This window comes from Euprymna scolopes, chromosome 26, assembly GCF_053919585.1.
Source record: "Euprymna scolopes isolate OS-2025 chromosome 26, ASM5391958v1, whole genome shotgun sequence".
Classification (NCBI taxonomy): Eukaryota; Metazoa; Mollusca; class Cephalopoda; order Sepiida; family Sepiolidae; genus Euprymna; species Euprymna scolopes.
Window position 1 is genome coordinate 67,949,119 of NC_136507.1, and position 15,141 is coordinate 67,964,259.

Consider the following 15,141-nt stretch of genomic DNA (forward strand, 5'->3'; position numbering starts at 1 on the left):
TGTTTCTTTGGATGTCTGCTTAAAACTTTCGACAAAGGCCACGGATTTTCACAAGATTGGTATAATTTTGAAGCTCAACGTCTCGGACGACAGATATCGAAAAATTGGCCAAAAACATTAATTACTTCACCCTCAACCGGGCAGTTTTCTACAAGGGTAGGTCGATTTTTTGCAAGCCAATTTTGCAAGCCATCGTATCGGTTGGATTGACTTTGCCTAATTTTAACGTTCCGAACTTCCGTTCGCGTCATGGAGTAGCGGTAAGACAAACGATTTTTTTTCACTTTCTTTTCCGACCTTCACGTCACAGGTTCGAGCCTGCCTGCCTCCTACCACTTTTTTTTTTTTTTTTGCTCGACACACACCGCCCAACATTTGAACAACGCCGGGCACCCAGGTTAATTTTGTATAATCTAAATTATGCATGTAATTTGGATCAAAATTGGAATAATGGTTCTTAACGTAAGATTTACATTTTTCATCTGTTAATTTTTTTTATCTCCATAATAAAACAAAAAAGTTGTACCAGCTGTTTGGTTCGTAAGATAAACATCACCCGTCCTAGGATGGGTATTCTTCTATTATACGCCCAAAATATGGCGGACCGTGAGAAGAGTTGTAGAAGGAAAGTTTATTAAAACATTGAAATTTAAGCTGAAATGGAAGAAATGATTGAAACTAAGCCACCATTTTGCGTTAATGTTGTTATTATATAATCTTGAATCATCTTCCACACATACTTATATTAAGTGCAGGAGGATGGATTACATAGAGAAAGGCTTATGCATTTTCCGCGCTTCAAAAACAATGTACTCCTTGTTGAAATACATTCATGTTTGTACGTAAAACAGGAGTGCCGAATATTATGTGCTAAATGTTTGAGTTATCTTTTTGAATGGACACGGCATTTAAGGAAACAGTATTTTGCAATGAAAAGGAAAAAAAAATAACGTCGCCTCTCATGCGCAGTGAGTGCAATCATCCTTGGCCTACTTCTGAGTTCCATTTCAAAATGGTTTGGTTTAGTGTAAGTGTCAGGGTTAGTTCTATAAAATGCAGAATAAACGCCTCTGTGAAACGCATTGCGGCATGATGGACAGCAATCTATGTAAGTTTGTGTGGAAGCAGGAATAAAAAGAAAGATCGTTTTTTATGTTCAATTGCATGAATGAATCCCATACCCTCAAGTAAGTTAAAAAATATTTTTTACAGCAACTACCTTTTTTGTGAAGGGGTATTATTCTACCAAATATCAACTTATTTAATAGAATTAAACAGAAAATGAATAGTAAATAATTCACACATTCCGTTTAATTTATACACATTGGTTGCTTTGTACGGCATATATATATATATATATATATATAAAGGTTAGTTCAGTCTTTGACAGACTATTCATACCCATGAAGGGGTGCCTGCGCGTGAAATTTTTGTGGCAGGAGGTACGCAATTTTAAACTACACCTCTTCTGAATCGACATTGTTAAATACCAGTGGCAAGTGAAATGTCTGTACAGGACGACTGGAAACAAATGCTGAGATAAGCAGAGAGCACACACAGCGCCTAGAATTCCCAAATGGTCACCTATCTGGTATTAACAAGGTTCAATGTTGCTTAACTTCGGTGATCTGACGAGAACCCTCCCATATATATATATATATATATATATATATATATATATATATATATATATATATATATATATATGTATATATTCAAGAACACGACAGTGCTATTCTTTTTTCCGATTTTTTAATGATATCTTTTCGATTCATCGAGCGGTCTTTTTTTATTTCAGCTGGCTTTGGTATAGAATGGCGCCCAAACGTTGTTGTTCAGCGATATTCTTCTCAAGCGCTTTCTATCGGTGCGTACGATCGTCGTCAGAAGCGATTGTTGTTGTTGTCGTTTTGTTTTTTTTCTTTGAGGCTTTGTGTATTATTTTTTTTTATTGGTTATTAATGTGGGCACAGAATGGTTAGGGGCGAATTATTTTTATTTTTAATTTCGATTTTCTTATGTTATACTTTATTTATTTAGTTTCTTGTTAGTTATTAAATACGGTTAGTATATTTGTCCCGATGTTAAATGAAGTCCGGTTAAAAAGGGGCGGCCATTTTTCTGTTTTTCTTCTACATCCGTTCTTTCATGTTTTTTTTTAATATTCTTTCTATGTCCCTTTATTTCTTCTTCTTCTTCTTCTTCTTCTTCTTCTTCTTCTTCTTCTTCTTCTTCTTCTTCTTCTCCATTCCTCATTTTCTATTTTCTTTAATGTTTTTATTATCTCCATTTTTTTGCCTTAACCCTCGCCCCGTATTTTTCATTATATCCTTGTTTTATCTATATTTGTCATGTTTTTTTTTCCTATTTGATTCGATTTCATTTTGTTCTTTATTTTCCTTTCTATCTATTACTTTCTATTTATCCTTTTTATCTTTTTCCTCATCAGTTTTTAATTCTTTTAGTTCGTCTTAGTTTTCCTGTTTTGCCTCTTTTTATTCCAAAATGCATATCTTCTTTGCTTGTCTTATTCACCGAATCCTTTCATTCTAGTTTTATTAGTATTTATTAATTTTCTCTTTTCCTTTACTTCTCATTTTTATCTTCATTTATTTATTTCTAAATTCTGATTGGTACTCCTATATTCCCTGTACACCATTTTTTTTTCTTATTGCCTTCATTTACTGATAATATCGTTTTAATCAGGTTCCGACTGAACTGAGGAAACCGAAAACCTTAACACACATATTTATTTATATTTCTGACACATTTCGTTTATAAATCACGAATCGGATAAACAGTCGCAAAGTTTTTTCGGGCCAAACTGTGAAATTCCTATGTAACCTTCAACGTGTATGTCTCCGAATGATACTGCGAAGGGCGTTATCGACTGGTTTCTTGTTGGAATTGACGTCTTTATTCCTTATTGCATGTTTCAAACCAAACCTCATACTCCTCTTTAGTTTTCATCGGTTTCTGCGTCTGCATCTTTCATTGTAACTATTTCTTTAACCAGTATTATCGAGAGGATACGGCATAATCACGTTGACACACCAGTTCTCGCCAAATTACCGAAGTTAAGCAACGTTGAACCTGGCTAGTACCAGATGGAAGACCATTTCGGAATTCTAGGCGCTGTATGTGGTCTCCGCTCATCTCGGTATTGTTTTCAGTCGTCCTGTACTTCAAGTTGCCACTGGTATGCAACAATGTTGACTTAAGGGAGGAGTGGTTGGAGACTGCGCAACTCTTGCCACACAAATTTCACGCACAGGTACCCTTACAGTGGGTATCCATAGTCTGTCAAGACTGAAGGAAGCCACATTATCGAGATGATTCTGAGGCTTCTAGACCATCCTACACAAGGGCTAGTAATGCCTGCAAGGGAACAATATCTGAGGCTTAGTCTAGCAAGTCTCAAAAGATCAGTGACACTCTCTCATCACACAAATGCGGCTCTCGTGATAGGGGGGGAACTTGCAATAGGGTTCTCACGTTGTTTTATCATTCAAGGATAAGGATGATCTCTTTGTTTGTCTGTTTGTCTGTTTGCTGACAATTCCTTTGAGTTTCCTTTGAAAGCTAGGCAATAAATACGCAAGCAATGATACAGGTTATCAGCCAGGAATCATCTAGTGGCTGGCAACTTAAGCGTACATGAAGATTGAAATTGATTATATACGTATTTTTCTTCATAGTTTTGGTGTCAGTTTCGATTCAAGCTGATGCACCAAAGTTTTATGAATATATTGTTTACATTTTTTTAAATCACAACTTTATAAAATATAAGGATCGATAGAAAATTAACTCCATAATAATATATATGAAATCTGCAAGAATTAAAATATCATATTTAAGCGTATTTTAAGACCGCGCTACGCCAGGAGTCCTTGCTAGCTGAGATAAATACTTTTGTAGTTTAAGCAAAAGAGCTACAATAATATAAGGGCGTCTCCATTTACGCTGAACATCTACAGAATGCCAACATCAATATATTACATATAAAAGAGCCCTCTGTGGAATTTCCACAGGTCCCGGTAGTACCTGCGTATAAATAGAATCAACAAAATAGTGGTTGTCATATCTTCTTATTAGACCTTAAAAATACTGCAATATATGCCAACGTTGCCTTCACATTTTTTCCAAGTTTCAGAAAAATATAATGGATGGAGCTAAAGTTATGGGGTACAAAGTGTCATTTTTTGCAATTTTGGGGCATTTGTGACCCCTTTATAGCTCTTGGGAACGCCGGATCCCAGTGAAAATAGACAAATGGTCCAGTTTCACGCCTTAAGACATGAATATTTGAATTCAGCACCATGGAAAACCACTATATAGACATACGTAACAAGTTTTTTAGTAATATGAAAAAAGAGCTCCTAAAAGGCATATTTTTTAACCCTAAAAGTCCCACAGGGATGTGAACCAGAATTTTCCAAGGTCACCTATATCGAATTTATATTAAGAACAATGGTCTCTACATTTTGGCCAAGTTTCAGGAAAATCTAATGGATCGATCAAACACTATGAGGCAAAAAGTGTAATTTTTGGTCATTGTAGGGTATTTTTGACCACTTTTGAGCACCTGGGGACGCCAAATCCCAATGTATATTGATAGCGGTGCAATTTAAGGGCTTAACACAGATGTGTTTGAGTTGACCACCGTGAAAAAACACTATATAGTCAGATATATCAAGTTTTTGTTGAGAAATATGAAAAAAAGAGCCTAAAAAAGGCGTTTTTATCACTATAAGTCCCGGGGGACGCGAAGCAAAATTTTGCCAGGATCACCCATGCTAGATTCATATAAGGAACAATGGGCTCCACATTTTGGCCAAGTTTCAGAAAAATCTAATGAATGGATCAAAAGTTATGGGGCAAAACGTGTCATTTTTTTTTTTTTTTTTTTTTGCCATTAAGGACATTTTTCGACTTCTTTTGCAAGAAACATTTTTTTACTGTGCACATCTATTTAATGAAATACAATTTGTGGCAAAATTTCAGGAAAAAACTAATGGACGGTTATTTGGCAATGGTCCGGACTAACGGACGCACGCACGGAAAACATAAGTTCCTGTCCGATAAATCGGGGGACCAAAAAAGAAAAAGAAGGAAAGAAAAATAAGAAAGCCATAGACACAGAAAGCAATAAAAAAGAAATACAATGATAGAAATAAAATGACTTAACCGTAGATGGCCGTTACATTACCGCAATAGCAAACCATTTGAAAATTCAACCGAGTCACTCATTTATTTTTCACTTATCCTAAACTATGTGCACAATTGGCTATGTAAATGACCCCCTAAGATCCCACCTTCATTATAAACGTCCCATTTTTAAATCGACCCCGCCTTCAACCAGACAGACAGGTACAAAATCGGTCACCATGGAATCTAGCGTCTATTATGAGACAGAATAGTAACTGGTAGACTGCGTCCCCACCAATACTCACTACAAAAATAAAAGTACACGAAGATGAATGAGATTTTTGGGTCAAGTTGAAGGTCGAGGGAGTTTTCGGTACTGGAGGAAAGCGATGCAGGGTAAAATACTAAGGGTGTGTGAGGTGAAAGAAGGAGGTGGAGGTGGCGAACAGGTACGAAGCTATGGATTGATGCCGTACACAAGATAGAGTACACCTGAGCTGTGGGTGCCAAGTGGGAGTAGAATATTGTGTTTCTTTTTCATAGCTTCTGTCGACAGTAATCACGAACACTTTCTTCGTTATTTTTTTACCCTTTTCTCCTGGACCAAGATAAGAAAAACATTAAGAAGTTCTCTCCATAACATATATGTATTTATAATATATATATATATATAAATAAATATATATATATATATATATATATATATATTTATAACGTATATATATATATATATATATATATATATATATATATATATATATATATATATACATATGTGTATGTGTGTGTGTGTGTATTGAACGACTTGAATTCGAACTCAGGTTTTCTGTCCGTGTTATTTAAAACTTAACTACCGTGACCCCTTACACACTCACACACACACACACGCACACACACACACACACACACACACACACACACACATATATATATATATGTATATACATATATATATATATATATATATATATATATATATATATGTATATACATATATATATATATATATATATATATATATATATTAAAAGAATGAGGAATAAAGTTACATGAAACTTTATTAAATCATCAGGTCAATAAGGAAAAAATGAGAGGGAAATGGAACGAGACATCTTGAACCCATGGCATTTCAAAGCTAAATGTTTCACATCAGAAAAGAGAAAACGAGGTATTATAACACACACACACACACACACACACACACATATATATATAACCCACTTATTTAAATATACATCTTTCTTTCGTTGGAATTCCTTAACCCATTTATATATATATATATATATATATATATATATATATATATATATACAGAGAGTGAGAGAGAGAGAGAGAGAGAGAGAGAGAGAAAGAGGGCGGAGGCAAGAGAGCGAAATGCCCGTCTCAATGTTGGTAAAATTAATTCCACCAACAGAAGAGTTTTGCATCAGTTTGAAGTTCCTTTATCAATATTAAAAAACTATCTATCTATCAATTTATCTATCTACCCATATCTCTTTCTCTTTGTATATATATATATATATATATATATATATATATATATTATATATATATTATATATATGTATATATATACATATTATATATATATATATATATATATATATATATATATATTAATTTGAAATACGTATCAAATACGTTTGAAAGCCGAAGTACATCATAATAAAAAGTTGAAGAAAAAAATTAATGCTTAATTCTCGTGCTGTTATCTGCGGTGTTGTTGTTGGAAGAATGTATATTTGAAATTCAAGGTAATGTTTACCGTTTAAGAAGCGTTGATTGAATTTGAATTTGTAATTGAAATACCTATGAAATACGTTTGAAAGCTGAATAGCAACGCAATAAAAAATTTCAAAAATATTTACTTGTTTCAAAGTTATATTCCTTCGTCGGAATGTTAATTTAAAAAAAAAAAAGTCGAAGAAAAAAAGTATCTGTTATTTGCGGTGTTGTGTTATCAAAAAAAAAAAATAGAATGATCCGTCAAATTTCAAGGTTGAAGCTTGTATATAGATACATACCAGATTGAGTTACGTGGAAGAATATAAAACATGAGTAGGACGTCAACATGACAGAGAGACGTAGTATATTTGTTCGCACTTGTTCCTATCAGATTTTCCTTAATCAAAAACTCATCCTGATTGTTTTGGCTGATGTTATTTGTGACAACATTTCAATTTAAGTTATGCTACACAAATACATATATGCACACACACACACACACACACACACACACACACACACACACACACATATATATATATATATATAAAGGTAGGTATTTAATAATTATTACAGTAAATAATTATGTCAGACACATTTAAGAAGATCGTTTCTTATCGTTGAGCACTCAGTTGAATCAAAAGTCGGTCAATTTAGCTCTTATGCACAGACCGTCATATAATGACTAGATCACTCCGACTGACGTTAAAAAGATTTGATGAAATAAATGTTTAAAATTGAACAACATCTCTCGAAGTTAATGGTAGTCGAATGGATATGGCCCTTGCTAATGGAGCCAAGATGGATTCTGTCGCCAAAATCTATCGACTTGTGTTAATCGTGACACCCTGCACTGAAGATTCCCGAACGTATGAAACACTAGTGTCTGTAGGTACTTAATAATTATTATAGTAAATTATATATATATATATATATATATATATAAATTCTACAGTCAAACAATGCCAGAGCTTACAAGAGCAATGACAGACTATGAACCGGAAGTCCAAGACTCGAGTTTCGCCCCCATTTGACTCCAGTTTGAACTTCCGGTTTCTTGACTGTCATGGCTCTCGTAAGCTGCGGCGTTGATTGGCTGTGGAATTAATTACATAATCTCTCACATTCTGAAAATATATATATATATATATATATATATATATATATATATAAAACTAATATTACGATGATAATGTCACAAATAATATATATATATATATATTAAACTAATATTACGATGTTAATATCACAAATAATATATATATATATATATATATATATATATATATATATATATATATATATATATATATACTATCTCTGGAAATTGGAAATTCAATGCTCAGTGCGGACAATACGAAGAATTCAATTGTGAATTACTTTAGGTTTCTATCCGGCTATAGGACAAGATCATGCTACCAACGTGGATTAAAAAATCGTTCAGTTTAAAATTGAGTAATTTTTACGAGTCCGACAGAAAGATATCCGAGTTCGACAAGATACCTCTGATGAAGGTCGGTGATTGCATCGGCGGAAACGTTGCGAATAACATTTAAAATTAGCCGAACGATGAAAATAATACAATAAATCATGAGTACTTAATAATATGAAGTGCTTTACACACATGCTATATACGTATATATATATATATCTATATAAAAGCCAAGTACGTCCAAGTATGGAATACTGTTGCCATATCTGGGCAGGAGCTGCTAAAAACAGCCTATCCTGCCTTGAGAGAGTACAAAATAGACTTCGTGGCTTAGTGGGGGATGCCCTTTTCTCTACCCTGTAACCTCTCTCCCATAGAAGAGACGTTACGAGCCTATCCTTGTTTTATCGTTATTTCCATGGCAGGTGCTCATCTGAACTCCAATCTCTAGTCCCCCCTCGCAAATCTTTCACGAAAAACACCCGTCTAGCTGAATCCACTGTCAAAAAATTTTCCCAATCTATATCTGTGCCTAAATCAAAACGCGGATTCCATGAACAAAGCTTCTTTCTTAGAACTGCACGCCTGTGGAACTCTGTTCCGTCTGCCTGCTTCCCACCGGACTACAACTTGGATGTCTTCAAGTCCAATGTTAAATTCCTAATGAACCGCCCTCTTAAGTAAACACTTCATCAAATCTCCACACTAACGTAATATACTTGCAATAACCCTTATCCCTGAGTGGCTTCCGGGCCTTGATAAGTGGTGATCACTGTGTAAAAAAAATCACGAGTACTTAATAATATGGAGTTCTTTACACACACGCTATATACGTATGTTGGTTTCCATTTCTTTACAGAAGAAGGGTCATCCTTACACACGTGCAGTGTATGTTTGTGTGCACGTAGATGACTCAGTGGCAATGATTTATTTTTACAGTTTCTAATGTATGAGACAAGCGGTGTTTGTTTTAAGTACTTTATTGGTGTGTCTAGTTTTTCGAAGTGAAAACTTGATACTTAGCCAGAAGTTTATGAGGAATCTGTGCGGATCCTACTCCTTACATGTGAAACTATTTCACCATCGACTTTACCATACGCTGTGTCCAAGTGGGATTTACTGATGGCGAGGCTTACGAATTTGTTTAAGTTTACGTCACGTCCCAAATATACCAAACGGCACGTAAAGTCGCGCCTTTATTTCCGACCCGCCTTTGATAGATGCAATATGTTCCCAAATAATCGAGATCGGATCGTGGCAGTGTCCTCTTTTGCAAAAGTAAAAACCAAAATGGCGGAATTTTTATTTTTTCTGAAAAAGAAACACGCTGAGGAGAGAAAAATGCAGGACATATTGCGAATGTGATTCTCGTCGGTGTAGTGTTGCATATCAATGCACATCCGGTCGCTGCGAGACCCTCGCTCCCACGAGAACGAAAAAAAAAGAAAGAGTCCATTTTTATTAAAAGTCGCGTGCGCGTGAATTAATAGGAACAAAAATTTTGAAAATAAAATATAATAACCAAAAAAAGATTTTTCTTATAAAATTGGTTAAAACATCAACATTTTTTATGTGATGAATTTGAAGATAAGCGAATGTTTTATGGGTAAGGGGAAGGGGCACATATATATGTGTGTGCCTATATATATATATATATATATATATATATATATATATATATATATATATATATATATATATATATGGTTAGATGTTTTTGGAAAAAGAAATCCAGCAGAGTACTCAATTAAAAGGCAAATCCGAAATATATATCTATATCTATCTATCTATCTATCTATATATATATATATATATATATATATATATATATATATATATATATATATATATAAAAGTGAAAATGTCTGTGTATGTGTGAGTGTCTGTGTACATTTCCCTGCGCAATAAATCTACCAATTTTAAGCCTACAGATTCGAAATTTGATATACAGGGTACTGAGATTTGGGAAAATCGATGTGATTGGTTTTCGGATAGAAATGTGAGGATTACAAGGGTCAAAGTTCAACGATTTGACCTTTGAGAACTCTACCAAACTCCTCCTACAATTTTGGATTTAAACACGTGAAATTTTAGGTATAGATTCGTGGGACATGGATCTAACTTAATAACTTTATTTAAGCCCTAAACGATAAATGTTAAGGGGTCATAATAGGGGTCAAAGTTTAAATAATTGACCGTTTTTTTTGGCTCAGCATACACCTCAAAACACCCGGGCAACGCCGAGCTAAAACTAGTATCTATAAAAGTGAACGTGTATGTGTGTCTGTGTTTCTGTCTGTGTACATTTCCCCACGCAATAATTCTGCCAATTTTTAGTCTACAGACTCGAAATTTGATATACAGTGTACTGAGATTTGGGAAAATCTTTGTGATCGGTTTTCGATCAGAAATTTGGCGGTTAAAGGGTCAAAATTCAACGATTTGACCTTTGAGAACTCTACAAAAACCCTCCGACAATTTGGGGTCTAAACACCAAAACTTTTAGATATAGGTTCACTGGACATTGATCTAACTTAATAACTTGATTTGAGTCCCAAACAATAAATGTTAAGGGGTCATAATAGGGATCAAAGTTAAAAAAATTGACCGTTTTTTTTGTTTTTTTTTTTGCTTTTTTGCTCAGCGTACACCTCCAAACACCCGGGCAACGCCGGGCACCCATGCTAGCATATATATATATATATATATATATATATATATATATATATATATATATATATATATATTGTATTTATTTGATTCCCCACCAAAGCAAATTAGGCACAAGGCCGTTTTTAATGTGGGGTAAAAACCAGCTCCCCTAAAAGTAGGTAAAAAGGGGGCACTCAGGTTACCAAAAATAATAACTGTCCCAGTATAGAGGGTTTCCCCTCCATTGACTGGTACAAATTATCTTAAGTGCAGCATCTGCAGAAACTGCTCTATTCTACTCTGCTCTCTACTCTCTCTTTTGTACACTCCAATCCACTTTCTCATAGAATTCTTTTTCGTAAAGATCAAATGTACTATGTGTTCATGTCTAGAATAGTAGTCTAACTTGCTGATAATCATAGTTCTATCTCTTTTATTCAATACGTCGTCAATAACTCTTGCTTCTGTCTCTCTGCTATGACTCTCTTCTTCTCTGTTCATCCAACTCGCTGACACTTTCCATGAAAAGAAACAAAACTTAAACGACCCCCGTTTAGATATCAATATTTTAGAAATGTTTTGTAATGTTTCAATTCTGCAATGTGCGTAAAAAACAAACAATGCCGATAGCCATTATTCGCGTGCCCTCGTGTAATGAATGAATGCGTGAATGTAGGATTGACATGAAATTCTTAAAGATAAACTAAAAAAAACGAAAAATAAATAAAATGTAAAAGGCTTAGAATGACTTTAATGAACTTAAGGATGAATTGAATGACCTTAAGAATGACTTGAATGCTTAAAAATAACTAGAATCATTCAAAAACAACTTGAATGATCTAGAGAATGACTTGAATGGCTTTGAGACAGACTGGATGTAAAGCGTGTGATCATTTTACATTAAATTAATACAGAAAAGTGATCCCCCACTTTATATCACAAAGTTACAAACATAAGTACAGCATGTAGTAAGAACAGATGGTATTTATTTGCTCCCCCACCGAGCAAATTAGGCACAAGGCCAATTTTTAATGTGAGGAGTAAAGGGAGGGGGAAGGGAAAAGGGGACCAGCTCCCGAGAGGTGGGAAATGGGAGCTGGTTAAAGGTCAGGCATGTGGGGTTGCCCCCACATCTGGTCTTTGCTAGTCATAGCTTGCAGCATCTGCCGGAACAGATACTACACTTTGATCTTGGCCAAAAGGCCAAGCAAAGCTGTATTTATTTGCTTCCCCACCGAACAAATTAGGCACAAGGCCGATTTTCATTGTGAGGAGTGAAGGGAAAATGAGGACCAACTCCCCGGAGAATAGGGGAGCTGGATAGTGACAATTGGTATGAAGGTTTTCCCCTACATTGACCAAGGTCTTATATGTGGAGTTGCCACCACATATGGTCTTAGCTTGCAGTATCTGCCGGAATAGATACTACACTTTGATCTTGTTTATATAGTTTATTTCTGTAAATAAAAAAAATTTACAATTAAATAATGAGAAATTCAAAAAATAAAAGCAAAAAATTAACATTTGTAAACAAACTTAGGCACAAGGCCATACAAGAAGTGGGATGGAGAGTGTTGCAGGGTCTTTGTTACTAAAGTGAAAATGGAGTCTTTGGCGACTTTACTGGCAACATTTACAACAATACCTCATTCACTCTGTGGACTCTAAACTAACTAATGAGAACCCCATCGATTTTGCAAAATAAAATATAACTACACTTTGATCTTGGCCAAAAGGCCAAGAAAAGCGGTGTTTATTTGCTCCCCCACCGAGCAAATTAGGCACAAGGCCGATTTTTAATGTGAGGAATGAAGGGGAAATGGGGACCAACTCCCCGGGGAGTAGGGGAGCTGGATAGTGACAATTGGTATGAAGTGTTGCCCTTACATTGACCAAGGTCTTATATGTGGGGCTGCCCCCACATATGGTCTTTGCTTGCAGTATCTGCCGGAACAGATTTTATTTATTTGCTTCCCCACTGAGCAAATTAGGCACAAGGCCGTTTTTTCATGTGGAGAGAGAGGGAGGGGGGAGGGAAAGGGGGGACCAGCTCCCGAGAGGTGGGAAATGGGAGCCGGATAGTAACTGTTGGTATGAAGGGTTGCCCCTACATTGACCAAGGTTTGATATGTGGGGTTACCCCCACATATGGTCTGCTTGCAGTATCTGCCGGAACAGATGGTATTTATTTGCTCCCTCACCGAGCAAATTAGGCACAAGGCCGATTTTTAATGTGAGAAGTGAAGGGGAAATGGGGACCAACTCCCCGGGGAGTAGAGGAGCTGGATAGTGACAATTGGTATGAAGGGTTGCCCCTACATTGACCAAGGTCTTATCTGTGGGGTCGCCCCCACATATGGTCTTTGCTTGCAGTATCTGCCGGAACAGATGGTATTTATTTGCTCCCCCACCGAGCAAATTAGGCACAAGGTCAATTTTTAATGTGAGGAGTGAAGGGAGGGGGAAGGGAAAAGGGGGACCAGCTCCCGAGAGGTGGGAAATGGGAGCTGGTTAAAGGTCAGGCATGTGGGGTTGCCCCCACATCTGATCTTTGCTAGTCATAGTTAGTCATAGCCTGCAGTATCTGCCGGAACAGATGGTATTTATTTGCTCCCCTACTGAGCAAATTAGGCACAAGGCCGTTTTTAATGTGAGGTAAAAACCAGCTCCCCTAAAAGTAGGCAAAAAGGGGGCACTCTGGTTACCAAAAATAATAATTGTCCCAGTATAGAGGGTTTCCCCTCCATTGACTGGTACAAATTATCTTAAGTGCAGCATCTGCCGGAACAGATGGTGTTTATTTGCTCCCCCACTGAGCAAATTAGGCACAAGGCCGTTTTTAATGTGAGGTAAAAGCCAGCTCCCCTTAAAGTAGGCAAAAAGGGGGCACTCTGGTTACCAAAAATAATAATTGTCCCAGTATAGAGGGTTTCCCCTCCATTGACTGGTACAAATTATCTTAAGTGTAGCATCTGCCGGAACAGATGGTATTTATTTGCTCCCCCACTGAGCAAATTAGGCACAAGGCCGTTTTTAATGTGAGGTAAAAACCAGCTCCCCTAAAAGGGGTCACTCTGGTTACCAAAAATAATAATTGTCCCAGTATAGAGGGTTTCCCCTCCATTGACTGGTACAAATTATCTTAAGTGCAGCATCTGCCGGAACAGATGGTGTTTATTTGCTCCCCCACTGAGCAAATTAGGCACAAGGCCGTTTTTAATGTGAGGTAAAAACCAGCTCCCCTAAAAGTAGGCAAAAAGGGGGCACTCTGGTTACCAAAAATAATAATTGTCCCAGTATAGAGGGTTTCCCCTCCATTGACTGGTACAAATCATCTTAAGTGCAGTATCTGCCGGAACAGATGGTATTTATTTTCTCCCCCACTGAGCAAATTAGGCACAAGGCCGTTTTTAATGTGAGGTAAAAACCAGCTCCCCTAAAAGGGGTCACTCTGGTTACCAAAAATAATAATTGTCCCAGTATAGAGGGTTTCCCCTCCATTGACTGGTACAAATTATCTTAAGTGCAGCATCTGCCGGAACAGATGGTGTTTATTTGCTCCCCCACTGAGCAAATTAGGCACAAGGCCGTTTTTAATGTGAGGTAAAAACCAGCTCCCCTAAAAGTAGGCAAAAAGGGGGCACTCTGGTTACCAAAAATAATAATTGTCCCAGTATAGAGGGTTTCCCCTCCATTGACTGGTACAAATCATCTTAAGTGCAGTATCTGCCGGAACAGATGGTGTTTATTTGCTTCCCCACCGAGCAAATTAGGCACAAGGCCGCTTTTAATGTGAGGCAAAAACCAGCTCCCCTAAAAGGGGTCACTCTGGTTACCAAAAACAACAATTGTCCCAGTATAGAGGGTTTCCCCTCCATTGACTGGTACAAATTATCTTAAGTGCAGTATCTGCCGGAACAGATACTACACTTTGCTCTTAGCCAAAAGGCCAAGAAAAGCTAAGAACAGCATGTATTAACAACAGACCTGTGATCTTAACCAAAAAGGCCAAGCACAAAAGTGTTACGGACAAACCGACCGACAGACCGGCCGACCGACCGACCGACAGACCGACCGATCGACGGACCGATGGAGTGACTTATAGAGTCGCTTGCACGCGACTAAAAATACACGTTTACAACATATCAAACAAATCAAGATCAAACAAAAAGAGGACTTGCAACT

At 36.5% G+C, this 15,141-nt stretch overlaps 1 pseudogene; it reads right to left on the reverse strand.

Annotated features, from left to right (window-relative positions):
• Nucleotides 1-14,704: 14,704 nt before the first annotated feature.
• LOC145248501 (U2 spliceosomal RNA) lies at nt 14,705-14,917 on the reverse strand (annotated as a pseudogene).
• Nucleotides 14,918-15,141: the final 224 nt, after the last annotated feature.